The 14,949-nt window shown below is 44.2% G+C and overlaps 1 protein-coding gene across 4 annotated transcripts in view; it reads right to left on the reverse strand.

The window, feature by feature from the left end:
• The window catches only part of LOC133480146 (transcription factor HIVEP3), a 53,600-nt gene extending 39,058 nt beyond the window's left edge, over nucleotides 1–14,542 (reverse strand). For 3 of the 4 annotated variants that reach the window (XM_061777840.1, XM_061777841.1, XM_061777838.1), the window contains exon 1: nucleotides 14,265–14,542. The gene's annotated coding sequence lies outside the window, so the exon portion shown is untranslated. Of the gene's footprint in view, nucleotides 1–5,775; nucleotides 5,847–14,264 lie in introns of all 4 variants that reach the window. The other variant, XM_061777839.1, reaches the window with a different exon arrangement.
• Between the last annotated feature and the right edge of the window lie 407 nt (nucleotides 14,543–14,949).

A 14,949-nucleotide genomic window follows, 5' to 3' on the forward strand; every position in this document is an offset into this window, starting at 1 on the left:
GAAATAATAGTACTGAAGCTGTGTCTTGATAAAAATGTCTACATTTCTTAATTCATAAAGACCCAGTAAAGTTATTTTGTCTAAATACATTAAATCTATTTGAATGGAAATGCTGGAAACGTGCCAAGACTGAGAACAATTAAGTACACAATTGTTGAGATATAGAGTTAGAGTTGCTGAGGCAGCCCACCGGAGCTGTGGGAGTAAGGTGGTCGGTGCCTGTCGTGGCGGCAATCCCCGAACCCGTTGGTGGACACCAACAGTGAGGGATGCCGTCAAACTGAAGAAGGAGTCCTGTCGGGCCATTTTGGCCTACGGAACCCCTGAGGCACCTGATGCGTACCGGCTGGCCAAGCAGAATGCAGCTTTGGTGGTCGCTGAAGCAAAAACTCGAGTATGGGAGGAGTTTGGTGAGGCCATGGAGAAAGACCTCCGGACGGCTTTGAGGGGGAAGCAGTGCACCATCAACACTGTGTATAGTGGGGATGGGGCGCTGCTGACCTCAACACGAGGCCTTGTGAGTAGGTGGGGAGAATACTTCGAAGACCTTGTCAATTCCACCGACACGCCTTCCCATGAGGAAGCAGAGTCTGGGTTCTCTGATGCGGGCTCTCCTATCTCTGGGGTTGAGGTCACCGAGGTGGTTAAAAAGCTCCTCGATGGCAAGGCCCCGGGGGTGGATGAGATTCGCCCGGAGTTCCTCAAGTCTCTGGATGTTGTGGGGCTGTCCTGGTTGATACGCCTCTGCAAAATCACATGGACATCGGGGACAGTGCCTCTGGATTGGCAGACTCGGGTGGTGGTCACAACTACTCGGTGAGCTGTAGAAATATTAGTTATTAGTCTGTGTTGGTGCACTATTTGTGTTCAAGTATTCATTGCTTGAAGGGTTATAACACCACAACTTCAATGCTAATTTTGTTAGCTCATCTGGCGTTGTGTGTGAACAGTAAGCTAGCGGACTTTCATCGGACAAATTTATGTTGTGTTTAGTTAAATACAAAACGTGTAAATTTCTTTTGTTTAATGTTTAGTTTTCCTGTAAACTTCAATTGGGTGTGGATATAAAAAGTTTGAAGCAAGCACTTGACCACTTTTTTCAAGAATTGTTCAAACTGTTGCTTGTTGTGAAATTAGCTGTCACCATCTAGCGCCCGTAATTTAAAATGTTTGCTCCCAATGGAGGACACAAAAATCGTCCGAGCAAGGGTTCATATCTCGAAAGGCTGTTCAGTCGGGTCATTACTAAGTCGTGCTACTCCTGTATATTTAGAATTGTGGTCAAGCCGATAGGGCAGCCAATAATTTACAAAATTGATTAGTATAATCAATGTAAGCCTAAAATCCATAGCAAAAAAACCCAAACAAACAAAAAAAACAATTAAACTGAACAAAAGTCAACAAACAATTATTTTGTTGACTGTGATCATGAGGGTATAAACCCACCAAAAAAATTGGCTAAAAAACAACTATTAGGACTTTCACTAGCCATTTGTCTTTTTTATCTGTTGTGACAGAATGAACAGTACATTTGGATGGACACCAGCACATGCTCAAAATTACAAAGTTCAACAGACAACTATTACTGAAATAAGGCCCCTTTTTCTCGACTACCGCTTCTGCATCTTTCCTCTACCAACTAATGAATAAAATCCTAATGCTAAAGGAAAACCTCTACGCCGGCTGAATTTAATTAGCCACATACACAGGTTCCGGGACGGATGCGAGGGGATTTGCAAACTTTAATCCTTTGTGGTGAATCTGACCCAAAAAAAAGGGAGTTTCCATATCTCTCGGAATAACCACTGCTTTTTCATGGTGTAAACTTAGGGAAGTCAGATAGGTCTGGCACCGCGAGACCAAGAATATGACAGGCCCTCTGATTTTACTGAAACACAGAGAGAACTTGTGTTCTATCTGGACCAAGCCAGGAAAGTTGTTTGAGGGAACACTCGGGCAAATATTGACCTTTAATTACTTGAAACACCCGCCCTCGCTTTGGGGCAGCAATATGGACGCATCAGCAAAAATATCATATGCATTTAATGTATATAAACATGTAGGGGCATACCTCTGCAGTGTACATAAACACAAGTAAATACACCTCATGGTGTGAAGTGAAAAGAACACTATATCTCTTAACTGTATAGCCATGAAAATCACTCCAGTGTCACAAGAATCCCCAAGACCACAAGAAAAAGGATAAATCTGACAGAAATCTGTTGGGTTTTGACCTTTAGTACGGTGAAGAGCAAACAACCTTCCCAAGTGACGACGGTCAACCATGCTTGTGCATAATTAAAAGCTTCTAAAGTGAGGCGTTCTTCAAATGACCTTACCTGACAAAGTAAGGTGCAGCTTGCCAACAGAGACACTGCGGTAAGTAACAAACACAATACGTGTGCGCCACCCACACTCACACGCCGGCCTCCTTATGGGTTTCATAATGCCTTTCACACATTTTATATTTGGATTATTTTTGTTTACATAACACAAAATGTACAGTATGACCAAGACACTAAAGCCATAACATTTTAATTAACTGCACGGTCACAGAGGACCGTAGACAAAAGGAAGGTATTGGTGAAGAATTCAGATTTTTTTTTTTTTTTTTTTTTTTTGTGGAATTGATTGTTAGTTAATTGTGTCTTGCAGCAAATGAGGCTGCAACAAGCATAGGTGCTGTTGATACGGTCTCAACTAAATTGCTGTCTAAAGAAGGACAACACGATGTCAGCTTTGGAAAGTTGAGCTACATCCATGTTGGCCTCTTTCAGGAAGCATTATTCTCCTCAATGTGACACTGGCCTGGAAACAGAAGTTCAGTACATTCAGAGAGACTGTCACATGCTAGAAAAATAAAATCACCATAGTTGTACAAAGAAATACCCATCTCTAATGAATCAGGCAAGACAAAATAACTCTTGGTTCTACCAAATCCTGTTGTGATCTCCCCAAGCTAAGAAGGGTTTGTTTAAACATCGTGTGCTTCAGTCACAAGCCGAGAGGGGAATATTTGGGGATATGAGCAAGATGTGCTCATCAGAAGCACAGCACGCCTGAAAGGACTTTCCCAAAAGCCCCCTCTTAGACTCCCGCACAGGAGAAATCCCCTTGCAATCTTCACGTCTTGTTACTGCAGGGACGCCTGACAGTATACGCGAGGACAAAGAAAGAGGTGAGGGCGGGTGCCGAGTCGCCCACGCTCACTCCTCCGTGTGCATGGTCATAGGCTGCCGTACAATTTCCATGCAACTACGCACATGGACATGCTGCGCGCAGCTGCAATTAGTAAAACTGTGACTGCAAACCCGATGTAACAAAGCAGAGAAAAGTGCGGGTAAGCTGGCGATGAAATACAATCCCGCCGCTGCATCACTGATCAATACACACAAAAATAAAAACACACATTTTTCATCACAGACCCTCCATGGGAAAGGGTGTTTTACTCCTCTGTTCATGTCAAAATTTCAACACTGTAAAGATACAAAACATGTACTTAAATGCTGCGGCTAATCAAGGGTTGGTCTAGACCTGCTGAAGAAAAAAAATGTTAAGTGGATTTACCATGTTCAGACGATGAGACGAGATGAAACAAGCATATTTCCTTCCGTTTTCACTTCCACATGTGTATGTATTGGCCATGTGACAACACTTTTTTACTGTCTTACATGATCATAGCCTCCCCACTATCAACAATGACATTCGGACCAAGCCCTACTCTTACATACCTGCGGTGTACAAGCACAAAATCTTATAATCACACTATTACACAACACTCGCTACCATGGAAAATCAACACACGCACAAAATATGCCCACTGCTGATACACAATGATGATTATAACAAAGTGTAAAGAGGAGAAGCCAGACACATTGTGAGACTCAGACAAGACTCAGAGTCACTAAAACATAACACTGTCTGATCAAATGAAATGGAGCAGTGGACAAAAGTAAACCTTCAAATTTGCAACAGTACAGGTAGATGCAAGTAATGATTAACCCTCCTAAAGCGACGTTTTCAATGAGTCACTGCTGCCGGTCTGCTTGTCCACACATTACATAACACATACGAGGAAAGGGCCGGGCAGCCACACACATACTTTATATTCTTGTCCCGGGTTTCAATTGTGAGAGGTTGCCATGAGGTCAGGTCAAAAATACACTGACCCCAATCATGCATATGTAGGACTAATGTATATGTGGGTCAAAAAGAATTAACAGAATGTGTTCAAAATGTACGTGAGTATAAATGCCAATGGCTGCAACTAAATCATTACTGTATACAAGAGGGATCTAATCACTAAAATAAACTTCGCACACACATCGCATTAAAAGACAAAAATACGATCTTAACAATACTCTCACTATTTCATTAATAGTAACATTATACACGCACACACACAAAAAAAAACATAAAACTGACAATTTTGTGGAATTTTGGAGGCAAAATGGAAGGCCTTACTTGGCAGCTGTCAATTCAGGCTGAACTAGTTTGTGTCCTAAAGAAGAAGAACATGGCAACATTTAGGATCTGCATCCAATGTAGACTTTCAAGATGGCACAATTCCTCCAGGCAGGCAGCCGTAATCTTCTCAACACAACGCTGGCATGGAAACAGGCGTTCAGAACATTAAGAATCGGATGTCCAAATTCCTCCATTGCAACCCTACGCAATGATGCAGAAAGAGAATAAAGTGGTAAGCCAAGTCTTTAGACTGTAGACTGTGTTCATGTTAATATGCTCATATTATATAAAATGTATATCCATCCATTTTCTTTTTGGGTCGCAAGTGAGCGAGAGGCGGGGTACACCCTAGACCAGTGATTCTAAACTGGTGGGTCGGGACCCAAAAATGGGTCACTGACCCATTTTGGGTGGGTCGTGGACAACTCGTAGAAAATTATATTGGTCCTAATCGTGTTCTGATTTTTTTCCGTTACAGTACACAGGCGTACAAAATTCCCATATGGGACATATTAGGTAAGTGATGGGAAATATTACTCACTAGTGCTCTCTTCGACTGCGTAAACAAAAACAGTGCAGCTCAGCCTCTGGCTAACGGGGAACATGGCTATGTGGGAGAAAGCCGGACTGCCCGACAAAAGCAATGCAAGAACCGGGAGAACATGCAAACTCCATAAATCGGCTGAGATTCTAATCCCGAACCTCAGAACTATACGACAGACATGCTAACCACTCGTAGTACCTTGTAGATACATTAAAAAGAGTCCAGTCACCAGTATTTTATTGCCTGACTTTTATTTTTCTTGTAGCAGACAAGTGACATAGTTGCTGCATGTTGTCTGAAAGAAAACAAAAATGTCTAGCATGCTCACACACGCAAGCACATTCAGTGCTTCGAGTAATCAGTCAAGCGGGCTAGACCTTCACCGAACACACGTGCTCAATTTTTCTTCCGTACCACAAACACGACGCCATCTGTTCAACACCCCGTAAAAAAAAAAAAAAAAGACATTAAAACCAAACCGTCTCCATGTCTAAAAGAAAACAAAACCTGCACATTAGCTCCTGATCTTTCCATCAGTGGTTATCACAGCGGATTATCTGTACGAGAAGGGGAGGTCTGAGGCGGCAGCAACTCCACACGACCACTCTACCGTTGGCATCGGGTGCACTTATATCAACACGTTGCCACCTGCAAGGCTGAGTCAGCGCGGTGGAGTAGCGAGCAGATGCCAGGTGAAAGAAGGAATAGAGCGCACAAAGTGTTGCTGTGTTAATTGGCAGAAAAAGTGCCCTTTTCCATCTTACTGTAAGTGTTGCGCCAGTGGGAGGCATGGAAGAACACACGCAGGCCGGCCGCACACACTCACACAAGTCTCCTGTAATCAGAAGGAGGTGCATTTCACTTTTATTGCACAAGTCTACCAAATACTTAATTCAAAAACTTTGTCATAAACGGGCAAAGTAGAGCACTAGCAAACAGGTCCCACACCAATAAGTCAGATCCAGCTTTAAAACCTATCCATCCATTCCTAAAAAAAACACATTTATGTATATTTCTGGTGTAAAAATATGAAACGTATGTCTGACCCACAGCTTTTATTTATAAGTCCACTTGTATAGGAGTATTTAAAAGAATGTATATTTTGCCCATTCCAGGGTTTAAAAAAAAGAAAAAAACTCTTTCCACACCAAACAAATGTCTGGACCACATGTAAACACATTTATAGGCTGCCAAGTGCTATTTTAGTCTCTCACAACAAAGTGGTAGAGTAGATGGGCATATATGCAGACACATGATAAAAACTCTCAAACTGGTGAAAACATTTTATCGCTACAGACAAATCACCTGATGTAAGCTTTTGTAGGTAAATAATAAAAAGGGGAAAGATAACAGGACACACTGTGACAGTGTCTCAAAAAGTTAACTTTCAGCAAGCTAAAATGCAATGTACTGTATTATCAGTGGTGGCAAGTAACAAATAGACCTACTTAAATAGATTTTGTACTTGTATTTGTACTTCCGCTACTTATTTATTTTTCTGACAACTTTTTACTTTTACTGTTGAAAACAGACAGCTGTACTTTCTAGTCCTTTGTCACAACAGGCTTGTTGCATTTTTCAATCTCTGCAGATGATGACGTAAAAAAACAAACAAAACAAAAAAACAAATAGAGACAGTTCAAGTTAAACGGAGATGAGATCTTGATTGATTGAGATCTCGGGGTCTTATGGGGTGGAATAAACAGAAACAGCAGCAACACGGAGGCATGTTAACGACAATGGCAACAGATTCAGAGAAGCGAAGATATTCCCCATGCATTCCCTTAAAATAAATATTTGATGTGGTCAGCTACATTAATGACTCGTGGCGAATGTGTTGCATCTTGTGCCTGCCTAAAAACCAGAGTTTCTTGCATTCAAAACTTTTCATCTGATTTAAAAAAAAAAAAAAAAAACACACAAGTAGGCTGTATTTTTTGCAGTTATCATTAGCTCACAACATTATCAAACCTATAGGAACATGTTTTTTTTTAGTTTTTTTTTACTTTTGTACTTAGCTACATTTCAAAGTGTGTACTTTTTTTTTTTACTTTTCCCATCAGTACAGGAATTGAATGAGGATTTCTACTTTTACCGTACTTCTACTTAAGTAGATAGTGCGAGTACTTTTATCACCTCTGTGTATTTACACAAGGGAGACTCAAACTTGTCCAGCCCCTAAAGTGATTTGGGGGAATTGATGCCACACAGAAGTGCACCTAGACAGTGCTCAGGAGACTAGCAACCATTTGCAATCTCCTTAAGTCAAACGTGTCACAGACATCAACCTATTGTGTAATACTTCAGGTTACCTCACGTGAACTCAGTGCCGCAAGCATCACAGATTCAACTTTGCCCTTTTGTTTTCTTTGCCCTTTTTACAAAATCTTTCAAAAGAACGAACAGTTTTTAAAAAGTGTTAAGAGATGAACATAAAAAGACAAAGACAAATATGCACAATGCATACAGTATGGGAGGGAAAGCGCTCGCATTCAAGAGTGCCAAACTTATTTTTACACTTGCAGGACAACAACGAATTTACTTTTTCATTATTACAGTGGTTCACATATTTTTATGTTTGTATGACTGTTAGGAATGTTACTTTGAAAAACAATCCCTTTTCCATTATTGCTCCCCAAATATAAAATAATTAGTGTTTCCAAATATGAACAAATGATGTCGACCAACATCCTGGAAGGGAGTGTTGAGCTTGTGGAAGGGACTCTGTTGAGCTTGTCAGTCCATACGGTTTCACTTAACTACTTCAGCCACCAAATTCTGTGTGGGCAAAAGGCCAAATCTGTTTTTGAAACTACCCATGTTATTGTGGACAATGTTGAAACCATATGTGGCAATAATGGCTACAGTACCTCCTGGATGTTTCAAGGATCTACTGCATTATGATCCAAATTTTTGTCCCAAAAAAAAAAAAAAAGGACACAGAGCGGCGCACTCCTTGGGCGCCTGCTGAGTTAGCGCCTTTCTTTAGCCAGCACTACAAGTGGTCTCCATCCAGACAAGAGCGGCGCACCATGAGCCTGCCGCTTTGTGCTGATTCAATAAGAAATAATTGCATATTGGCCTGTCTCCACTCATCCCCCTTCACCACTGTGGCCTGATACTGTACTGTATTTCTATGCAGTCATTTACAGAACAGAGCTGAGGAGGTATGCCGCAGGAGTGCCCCGATGACTGACTTTAACCCAAAAATGCGTGGGACTGCATGTGTATCTGCTCATACACACATGGACAAAATTATTGGTATGCTTCCATTAAACAAAAGGATAACCTGCAATGGTCACTGAAATAACCTGAACCTGACAAAAGTAATGGTAAATAAAAAAATTCTTCTTCTTCAATAGTCCGGCATGTTTTCTTTAACATTCCAAAATGCCTTGATATAATCAAGAATAAAGATTCAAGACACTGTGCCAGATGTAGCAAAGCAGCCCAAGAACAGAACGGGACCGCCACCGCGTTTCACAGGAGAGACAGTGTTCTTATCTTGCCATGTTTCGTTTTTGTGTCTGCAAGCATTGAGCTGATGTGACTTGCCAAAATGTGTCAGTCATGACAAAGTATCTGTCCAAAGAACATTCCCTCTGAAGCTATGTGGCTTGTCAATATGCATTTAGGCAAATTCTTGTTTCATCAGTTTCTAGTTATTTATGGTACTTTTCTGAGGAGCAAACTTTTCCTACTCATGTCATTGCGTTTTGTAAAATCTTCACAATATTCTCTTGACTAACTTAGTTAGTCTAACTTAGTTGACATTACTGTGATTTGAAGGCAGATGGTCTGCGTTCAACATACATAAAACAAACAGAACACATGGTGGTTGTATCTGGCTTTTTTTATTTATTTTTTTTGCAGATTACATACCCAAATAGTCAGAAGCCCTATTTCTCACAAGTAGTTTAGCTTGGTGACTTAACTACCAACTGCAAAAATGACGTAATTAATTCTGACCTTTTTAAATAATGACAATTAGATAATTGATCAATTAGATGGATTCAAATAGTTTGTCGACCTTAATCAAATGTATTTTGGTGATTTATTTTCCTCCTAGAGGAGAGTAAACTTTAGGTATTGGACAACTTAAACATCTCATGTTGGACTTGGAAACCTATTTTAAAATCCATCCATCCATCCATCCATCTTCTACCGCTTATCCGAGGTCGGGTCGCGGGGGCAGTAGCTTTAGCAGGGACGCCCAGACTTCCCTCTCCCCAGCCACTTCATCCAGTTCTTCCAGGGGGGATCCCGAGGCATTCCCAGGCCAGCCGAAGGATGTAGCCTCTCCAGCATGTCCTGGATCGTCCCCGGGGTCTCCTCCCGGTGGGACGTGCCCGGAACACCTCACCGGGGAGACGTCCGGGAGGCATCCTAATCAGATGTCCCAGCCACCTCATCTGGCTCCTCTCGATGTGGAGGAGCAGCGGGTCTACTCTGAGATTCTCCCGGATGACCGAGCTTCTCACCCTATCTCTAAGGGAGAGCCCGGACACCCTGCGGAGGAAACTTATTTCGGCCGCTTGTATCCGGGATCTTGTTCTTTCGGTCACGACCCACAGCTCGTGACCATAGGTGAGGGTAGGAACGTAGATCGACCTAGAAATTCTGTCCATAAAAGTTATGAACAGAATCGGTGACAAAGGGCAGCCTTGGCGGAGTCCAACCCTCACCGAAAACGAGTCCGACTTACTGCCGGATATGCGGACCAAACTCTGACTCCGGTCGTACAGGGACCGAACAGCCCGTATCAGGGTGTTCGGTACCCCATAATCCCGAAGCATCCCCTACAGTACCCCCCGAGGGACATGGTCGAACGCCTTCTTCAAGTCGACAAAACACATGTAGACTGGTTGGGCGAACTCCCATGCACCCTCGAGGACCCTGCCAAGGGTGTAGAGCTGGTCCAATGTTCCACGGCCAGGACGAAAACCAAACTGCTCCTCCTGAATCTGAGATTTAACTTCCCAACGGACACTCCTCTCCAGCACCCCTGAATAGACCTTACCAGGGGGGCTGAGGAGTGTGATCCCCCTGTAGTTGGAGCACACCCTCCGGTCCCCCTTCTTAAAAAGGGGGACCACCACCCCAGTCTGCCAATCCAGAGGCACTGTTCCCGATGTCCAGACATTCCCAGACCCTCACAATACATTTGGGCCTGCCATGTCGGACCGGCATCTTCCCCCACCATCGGAGCCAAGTCACTACCAGGTGGTGATCAGTTGACACCCGAGTGTCCAAGACATCCGGCCGCAAGTCCGATGACACGACCACAAAGTCGATCATCAAACTGCGACCTAGGGTGTCCTGGTGCCAAGTGCATGCTTGAACATGGTGTTCGTTATGGACACTCCGTGATGAGCACAGAAGTCCAATAACAGGACACCGCTCGGGTTCTGATCGGGGGGGCCGTTCCTTCCAATCACGCCCCTCCAGGTCTCACTGTCATTGACCACGTGAACATTGAAGTCCCCCAGCAGAATGATGGAGTTCCCAGCGGGAGCGCTCTCCAGAACAACGGTCAGGACCCGTCCCCACACTCGGCGGAGGAAGGCTACCATCTCGTCCACCGGGGGGAACCCCAACGTACAGGCGCCGAGCCGGCGAGCAATAAATATACCCACACCTGCTCGGCACCTCTCACCGTGGGCAACTCCAGAGTGGAAGTCCAACGCCTCTCAAGAGGACTGGTACCAGAGCCCAAGCTGTGTGTGGAGGCGAGTCCGACTATATCTAGTCGGAACTTCTCGACCTCACACACCAGCTCGGGCTCCTTCCTGCCAGAGAGGTGACATTCCACGTCCCTAGAGCCAGCTTCTGTAGCCGGGGGTCGGATGGCCAAGGTCCCCGTCTTTGGCCACCGCCCAGCTCGCACTGCACCCGACCCCTCTGGCCCCTCCCACAGGTGGTGAGCCCATGGGAAGGGGGACCCACGTTACCCATTTGGGCTGTGCCTGGCCGGGCCCCATGGGTGCAGGCCTGGCCACCAGGCACTCTCCTTCGAGCCCCACCTGCAGGCCTGGCTTCAGAAGGGGACCCTGGTGACCCGCATCCGGGCAAGGGAAACCTGAGTCCATTTTTTGTCGTCATCATAAGGGGTCTTTGGCCCGTGCTTTGTCTGGTCCCTCACCTAGGACCTGTTTGCCATGGGTGACCCTGCCAAGGGCATAAAGCCCCAGACAACAGAGCTCCGAGGATCATCGGGACACACAAAGACCTCCACCACGATAAGGTGACGGCTCAAGGAGGGTTATTTTTTTATGTTAAAATCCCTCATTTCTTAAATGTAGGCATCAACAAAATAATAGCCCAATTAAAACCATTACAATGAAAGCAATTCAAGCAATGAAGTACTTAAGCAAGGAAATACATTTAAATAATTTAAGTTGGGAAAAAATGTTTTTTCAGTTCTTGAACTAGTCCTACAATTGTTAGGGAGACACTGTAGATTTGTTAGTATAATTTATTTGTAAGCCACCAGCGTGGATTTCTAAGACACTAGCATACATATGTGCATATACAAATACAGTGGTAAATATGTATTTTATTTGATTCTAAACATCTATCCATCCATTTTCTTTCAATTATCCAGGGTCGGGTCGCAGGGGCAGCAGCTTAAGCAGGTAAGCCCAGACTTCCCTTGTCCAGCTCTTTTGGGAGGATCCTGAGGAGTTCCCAGGCCAGCCGGGAGACATCGTCTCTCCGGCGTGTCCTGGATCGTCCCCGGGGTCTCTTCCCGGTGGGACGTGCCCGGAACACCTCACCAGATGCTCGAGCCAACTCATCTGGCTACTCTCAATGCGGAGGAGCAGCGGCTCGACTCTGAGGCCCTCCCAGATGAGCGAGCTTCTCACCCTATCTCGAAGGGAGAGTCCGGACACCCTGCGGAGGAAACAAATTTCAGCCGCTTGTGTCGGCGATCTTTTTCTTTTGGTCATGGCCAACAGCCTGTGACCTATAGATGAGGTTTGGAACGTAGATCGACCGGTAAATCGAGAGCTTTGCCTTTGGGCCCAGCTCATTCTTCACCACGACAGACTGATTCAGGGTTCCGCCTGTTGATCTCCTGCTCCATTCTTCCCTCACTCATGAAAAAGACTCTGTCATAATGGACTTCCTCATCTTGAGGAAGGATCTCCTCCTTGACCTGGAGAAGGCACTCCACATTTTTCCGACTGAGGACGATGGCCTCAGATTTGAATTCTAAACAGCTCATGATAAGATGCCATATGGCCAGTTGGTTTAAATAGATGTTTAAATACTTTTCTGGCATTTGGACGCCCCCCAGCCTTATTTATTGCTATAAATTAGCAGGTATTTCATCATTCACTCACTGCAACAGCTAGGCCACCGATATTATAGACCACTAAATTTGGTTGCCATTGCAAATGAGAGAAACAGTGGCAGGGAGTGTTTATATACTAAACTGCAGAGAGTACCAAATATTTACTATGATGGACGTTAAGTATTTTTAAAACGGGAATGGAATGGTTTATTAGCAATACTTTTTGTGTGTCATTTTATTGTTGGTTCCTATTAAAAATAAAGTGTTTGAGGGTAGGTATTTACATATTTTAGTGGAGCCGGTAATTAAAGGGGAAGCTTGCAGTTTTAAAACCGCTACCAAGATTTCAATGTAGTCTCACTTCACTAATTGTCCCTCCACCCCACCCTCTCTACCCCACCACAGTCATACAAAAAGGCATGCAATTCTAAATGTGCAACGTTGTGATAAATAGTCATAGAGAACGATGTTCGGCTTCAATAAAATAGCAGCGCTAGCAATACTAAGCTAGCATTAGTACTGAAGACAAGCCTATATTAGCCACACCTGTTACGTTGGTAGAATGAGTTATTCGTAATGCAGTGTTACTATCGCACTAAATAGTATTGGTTTGAAGTATTAATTTTTGGAATGTACAATCAATTGAAAAATCAAAAAGAGGTGATAAACGTACCTTTTGTGCAGAAAAGTTTCTACTTCCGCATTGCTTCTGAATCCTCACAGCTGCTTTGAAGTCCCTTTGCTCTGCTTGTGTTTGCTAGTTTTATGCCCAACTTGTAAGCAGACAAGCGGGTGTTTTTTTTGTTTGCTTTTCCAGTGGTTGATAATCCTAAATAGTTTCAGCAAAGACCGGCTACGAGTGTGCCCGCAAGTGCACAGCAAATGATTGACTCCACATCGGTCTTGACTTCTGTCTCTGATAGGCTGTTCATCCTCGTGCGCTGTGTTTTCTTTAAAAAATACAAATTGTGACATCTGTTTTGGAGTAGTGATTCCCAACCACTAATTTTAAAAATGTATTCACTGCAAAAAAATATATATATTTTTTCATCTAACTATGCCAACAACATATAGTGACAGGCAGAACAATGAAATGTTCTTCTACTAACACCACATATAGTTATTACTGTTTATATACTTTTTGTGACATTTTTGCAATGTAAAAATATATATATATATATAGTACACATTGATGCTTTAGGTGGTGATGAAAATAAACAAACCAGTGTGGCATTTGAACTATGCTGTCATTTAACGATACACAATTAATACATATTGTTGCTTGAGTAGTTGCAGCAACAACAAAAAAATTAAAAAAAAGTCGGCTTGCCCTGAGGCGACCCCATCAGTAATCCACCTGTTATCTGGACAGATGTTCCTCACAAATATGAGCTCATGTTTTAAGGCAAGCCCCTCACATGGCACACATCTCATTTAAGTCTATTAACATAATCCTGCGAGCACTCAGCAAAGGCTGGCACAGAATCAGCTGGGCAGCAAAGTATGATGTCATCCAGTAAAAATGTGCCATGTGTAGGTAGGTGTAGTTCACAACAAACAAGTTCACAGGTCTACATTTGATAGCAATCCTGCATGCTCTGATGCTCTCTGGTCAATTCGGGATTATTCAATATTGCACGAGGGCTCCACTATGGCGCAAACATAAGGGTGGAAGCAGTTTGGACCGCCTCGTCAAAATCCTCAATTGACTGCTCTGCGGTGCCCATTTTGCCGGTTCCCCTCGTCAAAAACGATATAATCATTCATTATTATTATTATTATTCTTTTACACGGCGTTTCATGTACAAGACAACGACCGAGCCAACTTCACGTCAGTGCCCACATGTGGAAGCGTCAACGCCATTCTGCCAGCAACTTCACACCCAGCGTGACAACCCGCTGCCATAATCACAACAAAAGCCACACACGAGCCGTGTTAGCGGGGTTGATGTTTACCTGCTTGCTACTGTACGAGCGCTGCGGCCATTTATCCGGTGGGGAACGGGCCAGAGGTCCGCATTTCCTGGATTGCGATGCGTCGGATGGAGCCGCTCTCTCCGAGCCCCCGCGGGTCCTGGGGAGGGAGGGAGGGTCGAGGGGGGGCGGGGGTGGGGGGGGGGGGGTCAGGGGGCTTCCCGGCGCGGTGTCAGAGAGGACGGCGGCTCCGCATTCAGCTGAGGCCACAACAAAACAACATTACGGCAGAACGCACTCCGCGGCTCCGCACCAACCCGCACGGCAGGTTCGGTGGGCGCCACCCCCCTCGCAGCCTCCTCCAGTGGGCTGGCCCGGTCCCGCCCACCTTATGAATAGTCATGAGCGGGACACAGCAGCCGCCGGCAGTCGGGAGGAGCACTTTGCCCGAGAATACTCGACTGTATTGCACTGTTAATTCCAATTATCAAGCAGATGGAGCACAGCAAGGTTGATGTGAAGCGTGTATCACATGACTTCCCACCCACCCACCCATCCATCCATCTATCTATCATCAAATTTTTGTCGTGGGTAGGCCAGTCAGGATAAAAAAATTTTTTAGGACGATATATTTTATAAACTATCACGATAAATTTAATAATATTGTTTTTGTTTTTTTTATGCTTCTGAAATCATGAAAACGAAGGCGCGCCCTCGAGTTTAAGTA

This window comes from Phyllopteryx taeniolatus, chromosome 6 (genome assembly GCF_024500385.1).
Source record: "Phyllopteryx taeniolatus isolate TA_2022b chromosome 6, UOR_Ptae_1.2, whole genome shotgun sequence".
In the NCBI taxonomy this organism is placed as follows: Eukaryota; Metazoa; Chordata; class Actinopteri; order Syngnathiformes; family Syngnathidae; genus Phyllopteryx; species Phyllopteryx taeniolatus.